At 44.9% G+C, this 20918-nt stretch overlaps 1 protein-coding gene across 17 annotated transcripts in view; it reads left to right on the top strand.

Moving 5' to 3' along the window:
* The window catches only part of Zfand2a (zinc finger AN1-type containing 2A), an 80798-nt gene that overhangs the window by 33960 nt on the left and 25920 nt on the right, over positions 1–20918 (top strand). For 9 of the 17 annotated variants that reach the window (XR_010042309.1, XR_010042307.1, XR_010042308.1 and 6 more), the window contains 2 exons: positions 6510–6647; positions 10524–10818. The gene's annotated coding sequence lies outside the window, so the exon portion shown is untranslated. Of the gene's footprint in view, positions 1–6404; positions 6648–10523; positions 10819–11726; positions 11888–13893; positions 14581–15225; positions 16647–18349; positions 18401–18742; positions 18812–18835; positions 20021–20918 lie in introns of those variants that run through there. The other 8 variants (XM_063234005.1, XM_063234004.1, XM_063234006.1 and 5 more) reach the window with 6 other exon arrangements.

Here is a 20918-nt window from a genome sequence, read left to right as displayed (position 1 = left end):
ACCTGGGGCCCTGACAGGCAGCTTTCATATACAGGGCTTTACACATGGAGAACATCGATGGGACTCAGGGTCCTCTGTCATTCCTTACACAGTTGAGGAATCCAGTTACATAACCAGTTGTGTCCAAAGATGAGGCAGTGCTTATATTTGTGGCCTACAGCAAGTTCTGTTCCATTGAGAGGTTGCTGGCAGAAAAAGCTCAGGTCACCCCATGCTTGTTATAGTGGGCTCAGAATTCATGAGTTGAGCAGCAGACACTTGGGCTATTCACATCCACCATGTCTAGTCCTCCGCACGTGCATGCAGTGGTCAGCCCACAATTAGGCCTTAGTGGCATTCTTGTGGTAGACGGCTCCACACCAGCCTGTGGTAGTCAGGACCTGACATGGCTCTCCTCTTATTCCAGATGTACAGGCTCCCTTGCAGCACCCAGCTTCTAAGCATGTGGGCTGTCTCCCTTACATTCGTGGAGGTCCACACACTCGTGAGGCTGATGATCACAGGCTGTGTTTCCCTGGCTGTACCTGAGGGGTAGAGCTTTTCCAAGGCGTCTGCACTTGGTCCAGATATGGTGCACCTCTTGTCGTGTCCTCTTCCTACATGGCCGCATGCAAGGTGATGATGCATATGACATAAGTGTCTTCTGTTCTCTTTGACTTTGCGAAGGGCACACACATCAGAGCTGGTCAGGTGATGGATGATTTGCACACACTTCCACATTCTGCAGGGCTCCAACAGTGCCTTAGGTTATCAAGACATGGTGGTGTGGCCCTGCTCACATCTGTGGTGTATGGTGCTACACACATTGATGGCATGGTTGGAACCGGAGTGCATGTGCTCACCACCCTGTGCTGGACTCCATGCCATGGGGCAGGTGAGTAGATTGATGGTGACATTGCACTAATCATCTGACAAGTTGGAGTAGGTAGGACATGATGGGGACATGATCTGGTTCACAATGTACAAGGTTTTATACATGCTTGAGGCAGGGATGATAAGTCAGGGGGATGCAGGCAGCCCTGTTCTGATTTACATTAGAGAAGGCCCAATTTACAGTTGGTTATTGCAATCATAGTGGTTCTTAGGGGATGACACATGGGACAAGAAGCACAACTTCATTTACGGTAGGTCCACTACAAGTGGACTGCTATTCATGTGCTTCTTCTGCAGGACTCTGCTGAGGTCCACAATGTTCTTCATCTCAAAGTATCATACAAGATGCACATTTTACAGGATTCCACATTCCTGCGGTGGTGCAAATGGGAGGAAGATCTGACCATACAGATGGCGTGCTGGTCTCATATAAGAAATTCTTCCTCTAGTTTGGTTGGGATGGGGCTCCACTCTCATCTATGGTGTACCGGGCACTTCATAGGCCGCAGACGGTCAGCACAAGGTGTGCCAGGCCACTGTTCACATCCTCATTTTGAAAGACTGTAGAGGGCCTGAGCTCATATGCCTCAGGGTGACACAACTCATGTATACATCGTACAGCACTTGACCACCACCCCAGACTATAGGAACATGTGTGAGGATTCTTACCACGTGTACATTTTGCCAGGTGACCTCAGCTACTGAGGAGGTCTGGTCCTGGTGTTTCCAGTCACAGCCTGATTCTACAGGGCCCACACTTGCCTGCATTGTTGGGAACATGCTGTGCACTGCTCCAGTGCATGCGTCCTCCAGAGCGGGTGGGAAAATGCCCTAGCATTGCTTACCAGAGGTGGTGAGGACATGGATTAGTTCTGTCACATGGGTGTTTGAGGGATCTCTACAGGGGACTCCAGTTGTCCTGCAGGTCCCTAAGTCACTTCCTCCTTGTACCCCTGGTCGATGCAGGTGGAGAAGGTCATGACAATAACAGGAGGAAGATGTGCTGCTTAAATCCTTGTTATAGATGATTCTCCACACTGAGATGGTAGGTAGGACATGCAGGCTTTGCTCACATCATGCCGCATGTGCCTGACTTGGTCAGGACACCAGAGGGCGGTGTTGTCTAGTTTTCCACAGGGCAGCACAACTACCTGCAATGGTGAGCATACATGTGTGTGCGTGTGAGTATGTGTGCCATAGGGTAGAGCGAATGTTGTGTGCATACCCTCCTCACAGATATTTCCACACATGCCTGGGGGACTTAGGATATTGGTGTCTCTTTGGTGGATCTGTTCACAAGGTCATTGTGGAAGGCTCTGTACTTCGTCACAGGCAAATGTCTCTGTGGACAACCCCACAGCAGAGGTTTTCCACATTTCTGAGATGGTCAGAAATAGATAGGGCTCTTGCTCTATGAATGGGCCCTGGGTTGCATAGGTAACAGAGATGGAGCTGCCTTGATTGTGCTTTCCTATTGTGGAGGGTTCACAGATGCTCTGATTGGCAGGAAATGGAGAGCTGCTCTTCACATCCATGTTGCTCAGCCTTTTACAAATGCCTGAGTGTGTCAGGACACATGGGGGATGGCCCTGGTCATCTATAAATGGCAGGGCTCACAATCATAGCAAGTTAAGGCTCTATACTTGAAGCATTGAGATCACCTGGCTGGGCTCCAGTGCTACCTCATATTGTCTGGACAGGAGAGGGCACTGCCCACAGATAGTTGTACAGGGCTCTATGTGAGCCTGAGCTGGGCATTGTGAGTGTGGGGCCACAGTGCCCATTTCCTGGTAGAGGGTTCCACACAAGCCTGAGGCATTGACAGAATGACCTGCTCTGTACATGCTGCGTGTTGAAAAGGGCTCCACATGCACAAGATGAGCACCACTGTGGCTCCGTTGAAATACATCTCATAAAAGATTTGCAGCTACCTAAAAGGGTCAGTCAGCAAGTAGTAGGCTCCTTCTCACCTCCACCCTGTAGACCGCTCCATGCATGATGCTTATGTCTGGGACATGTGGGGCTCTACTTGCCTTCTCTTTGTAGTGGGACTGCACTTTCCTGGGATTGTTGGTGTTTGGAAGGGCTGAGTCCACATTCACATTTTACAGGACTCCACCAGTGCCACAGGTCATCAGGACACAGGGGAGGCTTTGGTCACAGTCACATCATGCAGGTCGCCACACATGCCTGAGTTGTTCAGGACAGTGAGAGGCTCTGCTCACATTCACTGTAGGTCTGAGTACACATCCGTAGTGCTTAAGACAAGGTCAGGGCTCTGTTCACATTCACTTGGGGAGGGCTCCATATACTCCTAGGACTTGGCACTGTATGTGGAGTGCTCTGCTTATAGTCAAGTTGTACCGGGCTCCATGTACAGCCTTCATGATCATGACATGGACATGGGGAGCTCTATTTACATCCATACAGTTCACAGTTGAACACAGGCTGGAGGTAACCAGGACATGGGGTTAGGTTCTTGTTCACATACACTTTTCTAGTGGCCCAGAGTCCGACAGGTGGAGGACAGAGGGGATGGCTGTGCTTCCATGTTTCTTTTCAGAGGCCCACACACCAGCGATTTGGTTGGGCCCTGGGTCCTTGATGCATAGCTTCAAAATGACGGGCCACACACAGCAGAGTATGGATGGGACACTGAGTTCTCTGCCATCCTCCACAGAGCAGAGGCATCCAATTAACTGATTGTATTAACGAGTGAGGCAGTGCTCATATTTGTGACATGTCGTGAATTCTGTGCCACCAGAGGAGAGGTGGAACACATAGAAAGCTCTGGTCACCTCCTCCTGATATAGTTCACTGCCCCCAAATAGGGGTCACCCCCCTCTCAGATGGTGCCCATAGAGTTGGACTGATCATATCCACCTTGCCAATTTTCCACTCATGCCTGCAGTTTTCAGGCCACAAGGAGGCTCTGCTCACAATGTACTCATAGAATGTTCCATGTCAGCCTGGGGTGGTTCTGTCACAGCAAGGCTCTCCTCGCATTCCTGATGAACAGATTTCTACTTAGCACTGAGCTCCCAAGGATAGGGCGTGTCTCTGTCCACATTCACTTGCAGGAAGGCTGCACATTCATGCAAGCTGATGACAGCATGCTGGATAGTGCTCATCAAAGCAGTGTGGGAGAGATTTTCCACAGATCTGCATTGGTCTGGAAATGGTACCAATCTTGTGTCCTCTTCCTGTAGGGCTGCATGCAAGATGGTCATGCACATGACATGCTCAGAATCTTTTTTGTTTTACTTTAGAAAGGGTGCCCACAACAGCATTGGTCAGAGTATGGAGGGTCTGTATGCACTTCCACATGCTGCAGGGCTCCATCAGTTCCTGAGGACGTCAAAACATGGTGCATTGGCGCTGTTTTTATCTGTGGTGTGCAGTGCTGCACACATTGATGGGGTGATTGGAAGAGGAGTGTGTGTGCTTATAACCCTGTGATGGACTTCACACCATGGTGCAGGTGGCTGGATTGATGGTGACATTGCACAAGTCATCAGACAGGTCTGAGCAGGTGTTAGGTTGTGGGTTGTGAGGTCAAGTTTATAGCACATAAGATTCTCTACAGGCCCCAGGCAGGGAGGACAGGTGAGGGAACTGCAGGTAGCCCTGATCACATTTCCAGCATAGAGGGCCCTGTCCATAGACAGTTAGTGAGGTCATGGGACTCTCAGGAAACAAGTACATTTAATAGGAGTCACAATTGAATGGGAAGTAGGTGTGCTACAGGGAGACTGCTGTTCATGTCCTAGTTCTGCAGGACTCTGCTCAGGCCTGTCATGTTCTGTGTGTCACTGAGAAGGACCCATGTGATGGTGCAGTATTAGGGATATCTGAGCATGTCAATATTGTAGAAGTCTCATATTAACGGATGCCTGCTTTGATTGTGACAGAGTATGACTCCATGTAGTCCACTGTGTACCAGGTGACACAGAGGCCACTGATGGTCAGCACAAAAGTGCTGCTCACATCGCCACCTTGCACGCTTTACACATGCCTGAGTTCATGTATCTTTGGGGGACCCTGCTCCCATTTACATCCTACAGAGTGCCACTCTCAGCCTGGACATTTAAGGTGATTCTGATCACATCTACATTTTGCCAGTTGTCCTTACACACCTCAAGATGTCAGGTCAGAGGGTTTCTACTCACAGCCTGGCCCTGAGTACCCCACACTTGCATGTGTTGTGCACAGCATGCAGTGTGCTGTTCATGTGCATTTTCCAAGGTGGTGAGGAAATGCCTAAATGCTACTTTCCAGAGGTGGTTAGGACATGGGTTGATGCTGCTCATATGGTCATTTTAGGCATTTATACAGGTGTCTTTTGTGGTGCTTTTTATAATCCCCAGGTCACATCCTCCATGTAACCCTGTACTACTCCCATTGGAGATCAGGAAAAAGGTGTTCTAGCCACATTCTTGTGTTAGAAGGTTCTTAGACAGCTAAGGGGGACAGGGCTTGTGGGCCTGTGATTTACACACCTTTGCTATCATAAGGCAAGTGATTGGGCTCCTTATCTTCAGGCCTTTTTTGCTCTCAGGGCAGCCCCCTTCCTCATTCAGGCATGTGGGGCAGCATAAATGCTTTTGGCCTGCTACACACTATGAAAAGCCTTACCTGACAATCCTGCTGACCTTACAGAGAGCTCTCACCTCTGCTCTCACTCCTCCTCTATCCCCACAAATCTCCCCCTGTTCTCCTCTGCCACCATCTTCACTTTCACATCCTTCCTCCCCCACTACTCCTCCATTGCTATCTTCTCTCCCCGCAACCCACCCTGCTTCCTGCTTCTCTTCCACTCCACTGTCACCATTGTTTCCATTGCCAGATCATGCTCCTCTCTCTCACCAGGTCTTCAGGCCCCTCACACCCACTGCCATCTGGAAACCCTTCCACATGCTGTCTGCATTATCCCTACCCCAGCCACCTTTCACATGATGCTCACCCCAACTCCTCCTTCCCCTTTGTGAGATGACAGGAACCAAAATCTTAATCTCTGTTCATGTGCCTTTTTTCCTTCTCTGATCTCACATGTCTTCCATCAGGTAAAATCCTGTGCTGCTGACCCATTCAATTATATGAAAAAGCCTTACTTCATTATTGAATCTTATCTACAAAGATATTTATGTTATTTTCACTTCCACTTGTCTCCTTAACAAAAAAATTTAACTGCTATTTTATTCCCAAGCAGCACCAGGTGTTCATACTGAATTCAAAACTTCATACCGAGGTCCTAAATCTCCCAGGGGAGACCCCTTAGATGTGGTTTTCCATGTCTTCAACAATGGAAAAACACAACCAAAACAATACAGCCTCATTCCAGGACAACCTTAAAAAGGCTGCATTCCAAGCTAACCTCCATGGCCAATTCCTGGCAATTGCAGCTGCAGCTACAGTAGCAGCAGCTCTCAGAGCTTAAGATAAAACACAGGCTGGAGAAAACCCTGGAGCCCATCCCTATCACCAAGCTTCAAGTGTAGCGATAAAATAAATGAGCCTGCCATACCCTGCAGCCACGACTGGGAACCAGTCCTATCTGCAACCAAGAGGGACTCTGGAAGTGCAACTGTCCTGTCTGCCAGACAACTAGCAAGTCATCACCTTCCCTGCCCTCACAGGATAGGACACTGTCACCTTGGACTCATCACCGGCTGATCTGCTCCGCAGTACCACTGAAGAGGATTGATGGGGCTCGCGACCCACGACCCTCACCAAGGCATCTGTCTTAGAGTCCCGAGTCTCACTGGATATCTCAGGTAAACCCCTTAGTTGTTTGTTGACATGGAGGCCACTGCTAGTGTTCTTCCTGAGTTTTCAGGCTGATATTCCCAGTATGCAGTCTCTTTTGTGTGAACTGATAGCCAATTTACACGACCTCCCCAGACAGGACCTACTCCCTGCAGATTCTAAAGCTTTTCTTTAGATATCACTGTCTTATTATCCCAACCTGTCCTATACCCCTTTTTGATAAATTAAACCTCCAAAACTCAGTTTCTCTTATACTTTCTCTCTCTCGCCACGGCTCTCCTACTCCAACCCCAACTGTCATGTGCCACTGACTCTGCCCCTCCCCTTTCCTCCTTCCTCTTCCACCCTACAGTCTGAGACACCCTCCAGTCCCCCTCATGCCACCCACGTTACTCCACTGCTAATTCATGTCAAACACACTCAGTCTTCCCTTCTGTTCCCCAATACTCACTAGCCCCTAAATATCAATGAGGGCTCCAACCTATAATCTGCTGCTTGTTAACTAATGAGTCTCTGAAAGTTACTCACTCACTTTATGACAGCCCTATATCCTCTGTCTTCAAATGCAACAACTCCTGTCACCTAGTCCAGGATCCCAGAGCTATTCACAGTGTGGTAATACCAGTTCACCCAGTGGTTCCAAACGCTTACACCACGCTGTCTCCTATTCTTCCATGTACCTCTCACTTCTTGTATTAGACCTTAAAGATACTATTCCCTTACACTGTGATGGCCTTTACATGGACAAATCCAAACACTGCAATCTACATAGCGTACCTAGATAGTCCTGCCACAAGGCTTCAGGGACAATGGACACTTCTTCAGCCAAGCCATTGCTGTTGACCTCACAGCTCTCAATCTTAAACCTAACACTCTTCTCCAATAAACAGATAATTCCTCATCTGTTCTGCCTCCTGTGCTCTGGCCATACAGCATATGGCTACCTTCCTCAGCTTTCTCTCAGGTCACAAACACAGGATATCCCAAGTAAAGCGCAAATAATTTCACCAAAGGTTAAATTCCTGGGCCTCCCTCACCCCCATCACTGACTTTGTACCCTCAAATCACAAAGCCTGCATCAATGATCTCCAGGTGCCAACTGCAAAACAGCAACTTTCATCTTTTTAGGTTTAAAACTTCTTTGATTTGTGAATTCCTAACTTTGCTACACTAGCTCAACCTCTCTAAAAGACATCTAAACATTCCCTGTCAAAGTCTGTCAACCTGCTACTCCTGTACACTCCTCACATTCTAAACTAAAAGAGGCCCTTTCAAACGCCCCAGCCCCTATGCTCCCTGAGCCAGCCAAACTTTCTACCTCTCAAGACCATAATGCTGTAGGAATTTTTAAAAAACGCACACCAACACATACATACACACAAACTCTTCTTTCCAAGCAGTAGCCTACCTCTCAAAACAATGGATGACAGAGTACAGAGCTGACCTCCCTGCCTTCGAGCACTTGCCTTAGCAGCCACACTAATGCATGAGGCCAAAAAGTTCACCCTACATCTCAATTATGATGCAGTCACCGCATTACACCATGACCTTATTTCATACAGACACTTCTTGCCTTAGTGACACCTTCTTGCCAACAGCAAGTTGACTTAATACTCATACAAAATCCTATATTCACCATCTCTGCCAGCAGCTCCCCAACCCAGCCACCTAACTTCCCATCGCTGATGTGACCCCCTGTCCACAATTATATTGAGGTCCCACATATGACTCCTACTCCCTTCCCTCACACTGATAGTACTACTCTCCCTTCAGCTTCTGATACCCAATTCATAGATGCCAACATAACCAACACAAACACTTAAAAGACAACAAAAGATGCTATAATCAATGGTTCTAAATTAATAGAACCATTGGCCAGGGTACATGACCTCCCCAGAGTGGACCTATTCCCTGCAGATTGGCCCACTGCCACCTAAACCTGTTCACAAAAAACAGTACTAATTTCCTTCACATGAGCCCTCACATTAACCACAAAATCATAAACAGTAATACTGATTCCACATATACATTTTGCATCTTTACTGTCATACCACTTGGCAGAAAAAAAATGTAATTAATACTCAAGGGACCCCCATCAATAATGCATCTTTCATTCTCAAACTGCTTGAGACAATGAAACTTCCGAAAAAGGTAACAATCATTCACTATAGGGGACACCAAACATCATCAGACTATGTGTCAGGAAGATACTTTTGCAGACACATGGGCCAAATTAGCTACACAACAGCCACGTCTCTCTCACCATCTCTCCCTTATCCCAAACACCTTGCCCTCACCTCAGCATTCACCTACACAACCACAATTCATTCACAAACCCACTTAGAGCTCACCCTCCCAGATCAGCAAGCCATAGACAGCATCACTAACTTACATCACTACTTTTGTGTACACAGTCACACATAAACTTCTAACTCTAGTCACTCCTCATCCTTCTCCAAAATGTACTATTCACCAAGTCACTCACAGCTGCCATCTTTGTGCTGAAACCTCTGCTCAGTGACACTTACCTGCTTCTTTCCTAACCCACCAACTGCACAGATACACTCCAATTAAACACTAATAGATTTTTACAACACACACACCTCATCATAAGACCTACACACCTCTGCCTCACCCATTCATAGCCCAGTGTTCTGTTGTTCCCTTTGCTTCCTTGTCATTTTTGACTGCTGGTTCTCATCTTCACTGTCATACTTCAGACAATCTCTCCCTACAACACCTAAACTCTTCACTACAGTGTTAGTTTCAAACCACCTACACTGCCTAAAATGAAGCCCTCAATCTTTCTTCTCCCACTCTTTCTCCTCATTCTCCTTTTAGGACACATAAGTTTACTGACAGCTTGCTACACCATTTTCAGCCTCACTGTTCCTCTCCAACACACATCCCAACCTAAAAATCCCAAATTCAAACCCAAACTCTGCAGTACTATAACACACAACAAATAACCCCAACTCAAACCCAACCTCTCTCTATTCTTTGTATGAGCTCCCACAATGCCCCCACCTTTCCCTCCATCAATTATAATTCAATAATCACTGAATTATAATTATAATTCAATGATTACCCATACGGCCATCAATTCATCTGTCACTCTTTGTTTCTGTACTTTCATTTTCACCCCTCCACAAAAATGATGCATAACTATAACAACTAACAAAAACATTACTTTAGACATCATCATCCACAACACCTCCTCTCACCAGTGCTCCTCACACAACACACAGAGATAGGCCTTGCATGATGGCGTGGGTCTCTCAATCCTCCTATTTCACTCGATGCCCATTAGAGTCCTACTCCTAAGTACTCTTGCTGATGTTGTCTCTTCCTCCGCATGCCTAGACTCCCCACACCACAACTCTCCATTTCTTTTCCCCTTAAACAAACACTCAAGACTTTTTCCAGCAACATTAATAGTGACTGAGAAAGTTTTCCATCTGGAATTCTCTGATGTGAAGGACCCCTGTGTCCTCCCCTTGACATGACCTTTCATACTGTTCAAATTTTTACTTATAACTCTTTTTAAGCTTTTGTTTCTCTCCCAAGTTTTCTTCAATACACAATACAGACTTGCACTTCCAGAGCTCCTTCTCCTGGTTGAGAGCCCGGGCACAAACTTCTGTGTGGGCCTAACCCTTCATCCCAACAACTGCAACAGCCCCATGATCATGGCCCTCTCCAGCAGAAGCAGTCTAAGATGAACACTGCCCCTCTTCCCCCATTAACCAAAACGAATGGGAACAATAGGTTCTGCTAGTCTAGGGCTTAACTATCTGTAACATGGCATCCACCCTGCTAGGTACCAGACCCAGAGAAACAACATATCTCAAAGAGGAATTTCTATGTTCTCTTTCTCATTCCAGAGATGAAATTCCCACTCCCTTTTTGCACCTGAGCCAAGTCCTCTGCAGTCCCAAGACTCCACAACGAGCCAAGCCTCTACTTCCAGCCTCTAGTAAGTCTTTCTGTCTCCTGTTTTGCACAGGCAGATGCCCCTTCAAATCACCTGTTAATATGCCATTTTGCTCACCTCCCTACCTCCTCCCTACCCTGCCAAAACTGATAAAATTAGTCCAAGTCTTTGTTTTTCTTCAGAGTTGCTGTACCCCTATAAAACTGTCCCAGGTCCACATTAAAGGCCTCTTCTTCCTTTGTGTATTTCTTATCTCTCCTGTGCTGTTTTAGATTGAGTGCCACACAATACTCAATCAAGGGTGACCTAAAGTTTATAAAAAGGACAGGTCTGCTAGCAGCAGGACTCACAAGGAAAACACAGAGGCTATGAAGAGAGGGGGTCAAAGAAAACAAAATAAAACCGACATCTCACTAGACAGGGACCCAAGAGCTGTTGCAAGCTAGCCTGAAATCAAAGTGTGAACTGCTAGCCAGGCGTGATAGTGCACACCTGTTTGTCAGGCTTGGGAGCCAAAGGCATGAGTGTGATTGTGACTTGAAGAGCAACCTAAGGAACAAAGTGAGCTAAAAGCCAGCTTGAACTACATAGTATGACCCATCCTAAAAAGACACACACACACACACACACACACACACACACAGACACACACACACGCATGCACGCACACACACACAGCAAACAAATTGTGTAGTGTAAAAAACTAGGACATAAAATGAGTGGATGCTCAGAGAAAGAAAGGCTAGTGGAAGCTACCGAGACAGGGGCCTCATCACTAACATCTGTTAATAGAGAAAACAGGAAGCAGACCTGACCAGACTGATGGAAACAAAAGCTATAAGCATTAGGCCAGACCAGGCTCCATCTTCCTAGGCTCCAGAGAGTCCAGGGTCATAATAAAAATAGGGAACTAAACAATGAAAATAAAAAATAAAATTATGGAACTAACTCATGGATTTTATGGTGCACATTAGAGCTGAATACATGGTAATGCCACAACCCATTGCACCATTGTCTAATAAAAATGTGACTTGTGGGAGCCACAAGTGTTCCAGCACATAGGCCATTTTGTCAGCTAAAGAATGTGTCATGAGGGAATGACAAGTCCAACATGAGTTGCTATATGGGCCAAACTGTCCAATTCCCTTTTTAGGAAGAAGCTTACTCCAACACTCCAAGCTCAACTTACCTTGGGCCACAAGGAGATGTAGCTCTGAAGCTGGCCTGACCAAAAGCTCTGATGGTAACCCTTACAGTCCCATAAAGAAAATAAAAAACAAAAAAATACACACCATATCAAGATAAGCCAGCAAAGGAGAGAAAACAGCTCCTTTGGAAAGCTGTCCTGGAGAAAACATTTCATCAAATCTAAGAGGTTCTGACAGTAGCCCAAGGCTCAGAATTCTCAGATATAACCAAACCTTTCTTCCTCTATGTCCATAAGTAGAAAAAGGAATCTTAACCCAGGTCATGGGATCCTGGCATTGTCTTCTGAGTTACTTGTCAAAACAGACTCTGGAAGCCTAGGATGGCTTGCACACTTCAGGGCACTTGATGCCACTTCCCTACTGATGCAGGAAGCTGAGAAATAGACTTTTGGACAACTGACCATTCAGATATCACACTCAGGACTAAAAGGGACACCATGGGCTGTCAAATCTAATGTTGATTCAGTAGCAGCAGCTCTTATGTGAAAATTTCTACATAAATCTAGAGACAAAAAACAAAATTAACCTGGCCACTTTGCTTCCAGTCCAACCAAGAGCCTTCCTTGTTTACAGTAGAAATTGTCAATGAGGTAACCTCAAGCCATGGAGGTATTACCGATTGCCTTCTGAGAGACACAGATGTTGAATATTTCACAGATGGAAACAGTGTGGTATTTGAAGAGGATCAAAATATAGGCTACACAGTGGTGACACTGGACTTTGTGGTAGTGGCCCATCTTTGCCTAATGGAACCGCTACTCAGAGGCCTGAATTAATAGCCAACAGGCCATGTTATTAGCTAAGGATCAGAAAGTTAACATCTATACCGATTTTAAGTCTGCCTTTGCTATACTTCATGTTCATGGGAATTATATACAAGGATGGAGGGATCCTCACTGCTGAAGAAAAAAGGTACAAAAGAGAAAATTTTGTTGTTCCTCAATGCTATGTGAACGCCAGTGGAACTAGCTGTTGTACAATGCAGGGGACATCCACAGGGTGGTATGATGGAGGTCTAAGAAAACCAAAAAGCACGCAGAGAAGCATAATGGGCTCTTATGGTGGCTTCAAAACACAAAAATGGGGTCCCCAAACTACCCCTCCCCCCAGAAGCCCCACTCCTAGAGAGCTCAAGTTATACTTCAGTTGAAAAAAAACAATTCACCCAGGAGATGAGACTTTAATCAAGCAAGGATGTGGAGATTTTCTGACAGGAGACTGGTTATAACCCAAATGAGAGCCCCTAGGTTTCTGAGGGATGTCTCACATGGGGAAAAATGACATGAGAGACATTATTGAATCATCACATTTGTGTGACATGGCTCACTCTAGTGACTAGAGCTGTTACATTCATTGTCTAAGCTGTGCACAAAGCACTGCTAAACAAGGGATAGACAGGTCCCAGGTATCCAAGATGGTGCTACCCTGTGTGAAAACTTCCTTGTGAACCTCACTTAACTGCCATAATTGGGAAGGTATTAATGTATGTTGACTCTAATAGGCCAAAGCCTCCAACTCAGACAGAGTAGGCATTGAAACTGACAATGGTAGTGGTAAAGGCTGTCATCACAAGATGTGAACTGGCCCCAAATGTGGGTTCGACACTGGGCCAGCATTCATGGCTGAGCAGTTCAAGAGCTCACACAGATGTTAAAAATACAATACAAATTACATACAACTTCCCAGCCTCACAGCTCTGAAAGGTACAATGTGTGAAACAGATAGTAAAATAATACTGAAAAAAGTATTGTTAAGAAACACCCTAGGGACAGGATGAAGTCCTGCCCTGAGCTCTCCTCCATGTCTGATTTACCCCTAAAATCAACCACACAACCCCTTATAAAATCTTGTTTGTCTGGCCATCCCCAATTATAAGTCAAATTATAGGTTATCTCCAAAAACTAGAAAAATTAACTCTTAAGAGACAAAAGCAAGTGTGGGGATTACCCTGAAGATTATTCATGGCTGGCTGCAGGAAAACATGCCTATAATTTGCACACACCCAATTTACCTCTTTAAACCCAGAGACTCTGAGTCAAAAAAGTAAATCCTCCCACCCTTGTGCAATATAGCCCAGTCCCCACACTGTAATCTCATCTATCCCCACTGCAGTGAATGTTGCAGGAGTTGTGCCTTGGATCCACCACAGCTGGCTGAAACCAACAGCCCAAGACAAATGGACCAGCCAGCAGGTCCAGACTGACCAAACTTGCTGATCCTGTGGGAGAGTGGCCATCACCAGTATTAACAGCCTTGTTCTAGTCATACCGGAAACTGACTAGTATACCCACAGCTGAAGTTTGAGTGTTGACCAACCTGCTCTGGTCACTACAGAGGCGGCCCAGTTGTTGCACAGGAAAAGCTTGAGGATTGTCATGGAGTTAGAACCACAACATTAGTCTCTTTTCCTTTTTGTTATAGTTCTCTATAAGCCTAATTGGGAACCAAGCATCCTACTACCAAATGATAAATGATAATTAGGGTGATGCTTTCTGTTAAAACTCATTGACAGAAACAATCCATGGGGCAAATAAAACAGTAACTTGTTTCCCTGCATGTCACATTTTATAAATTCCTTTTTCTATAACATCCTGTTGTGTCTGAGCAAGACCATCAAGAAATAAAACTGTCACATCTTGACAAACTGCCTTTATTCTTCTGCCTTTCTACAAATTCCATGCAAAAGACCACAATTCTCTTGACCAAATGTGTAAACCTGGAACCTGTCCTCTGTCCTTTCAGGCACTTTGATCAGTAGTGCCACTGTATACCGAAAATAAAGCCCTCTTGTTCTCCCTATTGGTGTCTCCAATATCTTAAATCCTGCATCAGTACTTTTATGACGAAGTTATGATCCTCTGTCAAAACCATTATGTGAGTCGTCTCTCTTCATTTGGATCCTATGCTCAAATTTCAGTGGCCACAACCTATATGTTGTGCTTGTTAGTAACACTGAAGAGCCAGGCAAGGGCTTTAGTTAACTATTTTGTAAGAGACATGGTCTTGCTGTATTGAGCCTGCTGGAATCAAAGTTATAATCATCCTGCTCAGACTCCTGAGTAGCTGGGATTCTAAGGCATGACACTAGGTCTGGCATGGAGTTAGGTTTTTAGATAGCTTTGCTATGGTGAACCCTATATGTGATAAGAATCAGGGTTCCTCTCTCTGATTTTTGATAACACTGCCTAGAGCATATGAGTCATTAGAAGGCTTAATGTTCCCACAGCAGCAAGGAGGAAAGGTTATAAATTGTAGTCATTGCATTGTGTGACCAAGTGCTGAGCAACCTTTGTGCTGATTGTGGAGTTACTTTTATAGTGCTGGGCTGTCACTAAGCTGACAGCTCTAAAGGCCTGTGTTCCTGGGCTTTGCCTAGGGAAAACAGCCTTCAGGAAGGTTTTGATCTTTGTTCTGCAGAACTCATGTCTACCTCCCACATTGCAGTGTCACATACCTCGGTCAAACTGAGGTCAGTGAGCCCTGGACGTCTTGTCTGAAGCAGTGGTTCCCAAGCTTGTTCACTCCTGATGCTCTGCAGCATTCTGAAAGTGAGGATGAGCTTTGATTCTGGCCACATAAGATGCACCATCTAGTGGATTATAAGATAAGGAACAGATGCATTGGAGGTTTGAGGGGAATCTTGCAGGGAACAATACTAAGTTCAGTAAGTCTATCACTTGAAGTTTTGCCATGAGCCTGAGAACCGCTTTTATTTGAGGTGAGGGCCAGACATGCTTTGGAGCTGCTCAGGAGTATTTTGCAAGAGTCAGCCTTGGTGAGTGGTGCTGGGATTCCTACAGAAACACCCTTTATGTGATGGGTGTGCAGACTGTAGCACAGGAGTTGTCTCACATACCCAGGATACTGGGTTCAGTCCTCAGTTTCTAAATCAAAACAATACATATCACAATACGACATGTCTCAGAAGAATGACAGAATGATTACATCTACTGATGTTTAATTATTTGAATTCTAAGTTCAGGGCAGGGTCATTTCTGGTTTTTATTTTCTGATCCTAAAGGAAGTAATGAACTGTGTTAAAACAGAGGAATAGCAAATAGCATTGAAAACTTTGTGGTGCCCAATGTCTGTAATCCCAGTCTTTCTTGAAGCTAAGGCAGGGTAGGATCATGATCCTACCTTGCACAATTTAGTGACTTAGCGATATCTTGTCTCAAAATAAAATTATAAACCAAGATATATGTTAGTCAGTGAGAAGACCCTGGGGTTATTCCTCAGGTACCATGAAAAAGAAACCAAATCAAAGATTTTATTTGCTTATACAAGCGTTGTCTCACCATGATAATAATAATTAGGATGATGGTATTGTGTATAAAAGTACTTGTCATGTGGCCAAAAGAATATATCCCCCCACCCTCGTTTAGCAGCTAGAAGGTGTCAAGGACAGCCTGAGTTGACAGCATCTAAGGCATATAAAGCAACTAAATGTTTCTATCATTGATTTGATTATGCTGCCCAGAGGCCAGAGTTCTGAGCATCTCTTGGGAGGTTAACCATATGCAAGATAGCAAATATGGGGGATTTCTTTCTATCTTCTCTTGGAAGGAAAATATTTTTTCACTGTTTTATTTGTTCTGATCAGTTGTCTTGCTCTATTCAATATTCTGTTTTGATTGGTTTTATAATGTTCTGTTTCTGGTTTGATTTTGCTGTATCTTATGGGATGGACACCTATTAGAAGATAGCAAAACATACTATGGCACCTATTATTGTTTCCCCTGTATCCTGCCCTGCAGTTCTGTACCAGTTTCACTGCAGTGTTTTGACTGGCTTTGTTCTGTCTTGTTGTATTTTACCACCTTCAAAATAAAATAAAAAATAAACATATATTTTGAACATTGTAAGTGCCTCATGAAGCCTGTTATTCATTGTGTTTTCCTATTGATTCAGGCGTCCAGCTTCTCTTTGGCAAATCTCCAGTGTATTCACAGGACTGACATAATGCAGTTGTACAAACTGAAGATAATTTTAATAATTACAAATAATTTTCCTTGTCAACAATCAAAAGCAAAATGAACCTTATAATGATCTACTGCACATTTTACAACATACCCCCTCATGTAGAAAGATGCTGCAATCTCTTGGAGGACTCAACAGTATAAAGTTGTCTAATTTCTCTGCATTAATTTATAGTTCTTGTACTTGCCCAGGAATTGCCCAAGGAAGTTGAACTGATCGCTTCATTATACCCTGGTTATCAGAACCTTCTCATGGAGCTCCAGTGGCATAGTCAGTTAGGGCTTGTTACTTATACTGAACTTTCTCAGATAAATTATTCTCAAATATTTTCTCCTGTCTGAGAACTGACTTTTCCTGTCCTTGAAGGTGAATGCTGATACGCAAATGTTAAAAGGAATTATGTTTGTTGTGCTGGTAATTGATCCCATGCCAGGTAGGCACTCTCCCACTGAGCTACATTTCCAAGTACAACAGTTTTAAATTTTGGTGAATCCTTCTTATGTATTTCTTCTTTCATTACACATAACCTAAAAACAACCGCTGCAAAAATCAATATTGTGAAGATTTACCCTTATATTTTTTCCAAGAGTTTCACAGTTTTCGGTCCTACATATAGATGTTTATTGTACTTTCTGTTCATTTTTGTATATGGTAAGATCAAGAATTCCAATTCCTCCTTTCATGTGTGGGTGTCCTGTTATCACAGCACCCTTTCTGGTCCTTTGGATGCATCCTCATGAAACATGATAGAAAAAGGAAAGATACTTTCCTGTATAGAAATGAGACTGCTAAACTTGGTATTTTTGTCTCTCCTATTACCTTAAAACTCCACACATAAATATGAAAATCACATAAGGATTTTCTGTATTGCAAGTTTTATCAATGACCCCAACTGTCTCATTTGCTTAAAAGATTTGAAGAAGAAACATAAAATAGTTTTCAGCACTTAGCAGTAGTAAATTCTACCAACAAGACTTAATTTTTTACCCAAATGGTGATACAAGGTGTCCTAATACAAAGTCTCAAAAGATGACTTAGCTGATACATGTTTTAAGTCTAAGACTAAAACAGTTGTCCTTAGGAAAACAGACAATTTGTTGTCTGGCTCCCCCAGAGTCCAAACAGTAACCAAGGGCTTTTTTGTAACAGTATCAGGTTTCTACCCTTTATAGATAACCCATTATACCACTAGCCCTGCAGAGACTGAGATGCTGACCATTGGACCTCACATTGACAAGTGGCTAATATTGTCCCTTGTGACCCAGGCAATCACAGTTTCTGGTATGAGTGGGTAGATTATGAATGACTATACAAGAAAACAATATTTGACAGTGTTCCAATCACCAGGTGTGGTGGCACATACTTGTAATGTCAGCCCTTAATCAGCTGAGGCAGCTTGAGATCAAGACTAGACTGAACTACAGAGCAAAAATTTTGTCTCAAACAAATGAAAAAACAAGAAAAAGTGTTTTCTTTTTAGGTACACAGTGAATTTGTATGGGGTGCTGTATATAATCCCTAAGCAATTATAATTTGAGGCAAGCAATATCACATTCTTGAATTTCCCTTTTGTCTCTCATCACCCTAGTGGGATTTGTGATAAAACCGGAGGCACAAAAGCACAGTTTCAGAAGTTCAGGTGAGTTTAAATAAATCCCCTAAAGGCTAGTCTACTACTGCTTTCAATTCCCCACTTCTCTGCTGCTTTTCCTAATCCTACCCCAAAGATGGAACCCCTGGCTCCAGTCACTGGAACCACAGACCTGTCAGAGTCCCTGTCTGGGATTTCAGCTTCTCAGATTCCTCTTCCAGAACCCACTGATCCTGAGTGAAAATGACTCTAAATGTTGCACTAACATTCCTCAGTTTCCTTTTTCTGCTGGTTGTTGGCATTGTCCTATTTTACTACTAAAGTATCACTCTCACGCTATAAACCAGATTTTATTCTTCACCCCTTTCTTTTGAACCTTGTGTCCCACAGGAGAAGGAGCCTAGAATTATTTTTTTGAATGCTGGGGATGGAACTCAGGACTTCACACATGCCAAGCAAGTAAGTGCTCTACTACTGAGCTACAACTGTAAACCTTTAATTTTCTATTTATTTATTTTTATTATTTTGAAACAAGATCTCACTAACTTGCCCTGGCTGGGCCTCAACTTACAGTCCTATTGCCACAGCCTCTGTAGTAGCTAGCATTAACAGGCATGTAACACCGCGTCAGTGAACACTCTTATTCCTAACAACTGAAGGACTAAACAGAGCACTGGTTTTGGCACCTGAGCTGAACTTAGCCTTGATTCCACTCCGTTCCCCTCCCAGATCTCCAAGCCACCTCTCACCTGTGCTGCAGCCCTTGCAGACACAGTTTGACTATCTGTGTTGGTCAGACTGTGGATGTTTAAATGGTAACCAGCGCTTCTATAACAATCCCTACTGTTTTTCTTTTGAATTACCCGTCTTTGTACCCTTGTTTAGAAAGTCAGTAGCAATAGGTCACCAACAGCTACAGCCCAGCCTCTCCTTGGCTACAGTAGAGCTTCTCCGTTGTGTTCTGGCCAGACTCTGCCTCAGGACACGTTTCCCGGGAAACCGGCGGCTTTCCCATTGGCTCCTGATGGTTTGGCTCAGCCTCTATGGGGTAGCTGCTTGCCATTGGTCGGTTGGAGGATACCAGGAACAGTTCTCGCCCAATGGGATACGCCGGGTGTCTGAAGGAGGGACTCCAGAGAACCTGAAGCTCCTGGCCTGGTTCTGCAGCTAATCGCGCGCCTATGCATGCATGTAGGTGCTTGTGCCTTGACCAGTACTGGGCACGCGGGTGTAGAGTGGAGGCGGTTGTGGGACCCGCAAATGTAGGCGGCGCTGCGCGTGCAGTAGGCTGTGGCAGCTCCGCGTGGCTGTGCGAACGCTGTGTGGCGCTTTGGCTACCTCAGGGAGGTAAGGGACATCGCAATCAGTTCCAGACCTGTGCAGAAGAGCAGAGATCTGTGGTGTCTCTCCCTCTACAGAAGCGGAATGGAACTCAGAGCACTCTTTACCTGCTGAGGGTTTTTGGTGCCTCCTTTGTCCTGTCAGCACGCCCTGCTTTTTCCTTTCATCTTTCCATTCATCTATTTGTTTGTTCCTTCAAGAAATTTTTTTGGACTTTTATATTTGGAAATTGTTTTAATAGCAGTGAATGAATAAGAGGCACACTTCTGATCTAGTGAGTTTCCATTCTAAAGAAGACAGACCAATCAGTAAGATCACACAAAGGTGGTAAGTACCATGGAGAAGAATCAGGATGGGGTGGGAAGGAGTGAGGAGAAGTGAAATGCATGAGCCCCTACAGTGTCTAGATGGACAGTGTGTAAATGAGCAGTGTCTAAGTGGACACCAGCTGTCCTGACACTCAGTGTTGTCATGCCAATTGTACGTGGTGCAGAGCAGGTGGCTAGGCTCCGGGTGTCCTAGCAGAACATGGGTGTGTCAGGAGGAGGCTCTACATCCGTGGGCTTAAGTGCTTATCCCATTAGTGAGCCCTTTTGTGTTTAGTGATATGGGCATGACAGAACATCTCCCTTGTGTCTTGGAGTCATGTTGTCACGCCTTGCACCTTGGAGGTGGGCAGCCTCTCTTGTTGCCTCTGGTGATGCCCATATTTAAGTGATCTCCTCGCTGAATGAGCTGAGATTGTGAACAGGACACAGAAGAAATCATGGGAAGTCACTTGAGAGACAAGATTAAAAGAAGACGTACTTGTGTCTTGCATGTGCCCCTTCTTCCTCAATCACAGGGACACCACCTGCCACGTTCTAAGCCGCCCTATAGAGAGGCCTTTGGCAACCTGGCAGTGGGGATTGGAGCCTTTAGTCAGTGCCTGTAGTGGAATGAATCCTTCTTGTACCTGTGTAACCAAGTTTTGGTTTGGACAGTCACAGACAAGGCTCCAGATGTATCCATAGCTCTAGCCTAGACATGTGACAGACAGACAGGCAGGCAGAGGCATAGAGCTGAGCGTCATCCACTGTCCCCAGAATGGGTTACAGTGCTCTGGATTGCTAAGGTTTGCTTTTCTTTGTGGTGCAGAAATGCAGCATAGTGCAATGTTTTATCATATAGAGGAGCTTTGCTTCCCTTGGTTAGTAACTTTGAATTTGTTGGTCATCTATGTCAT

Source organism: Cavia porcellus, unplaced genomic scaffold, assembly GCF_034190915.1.
Source record: "Cavia porcellus strain 051 isolate PalLab524CR breed Dunkin Hartley unplaced genomic scaffold, mCavPor4.1 scaffold_23, whole genome shotgun sequence".
Classification (NCBI taxonomy): domain Eukaryota; kingdom Metazoa; phylum Chordata; class Mammalia; order Rodentia; family Caviidae; genus Cavia; species Cavia porcellus.
This window is presented reverse-complemented; position numbering and strand designations above follow the sequence as displayed.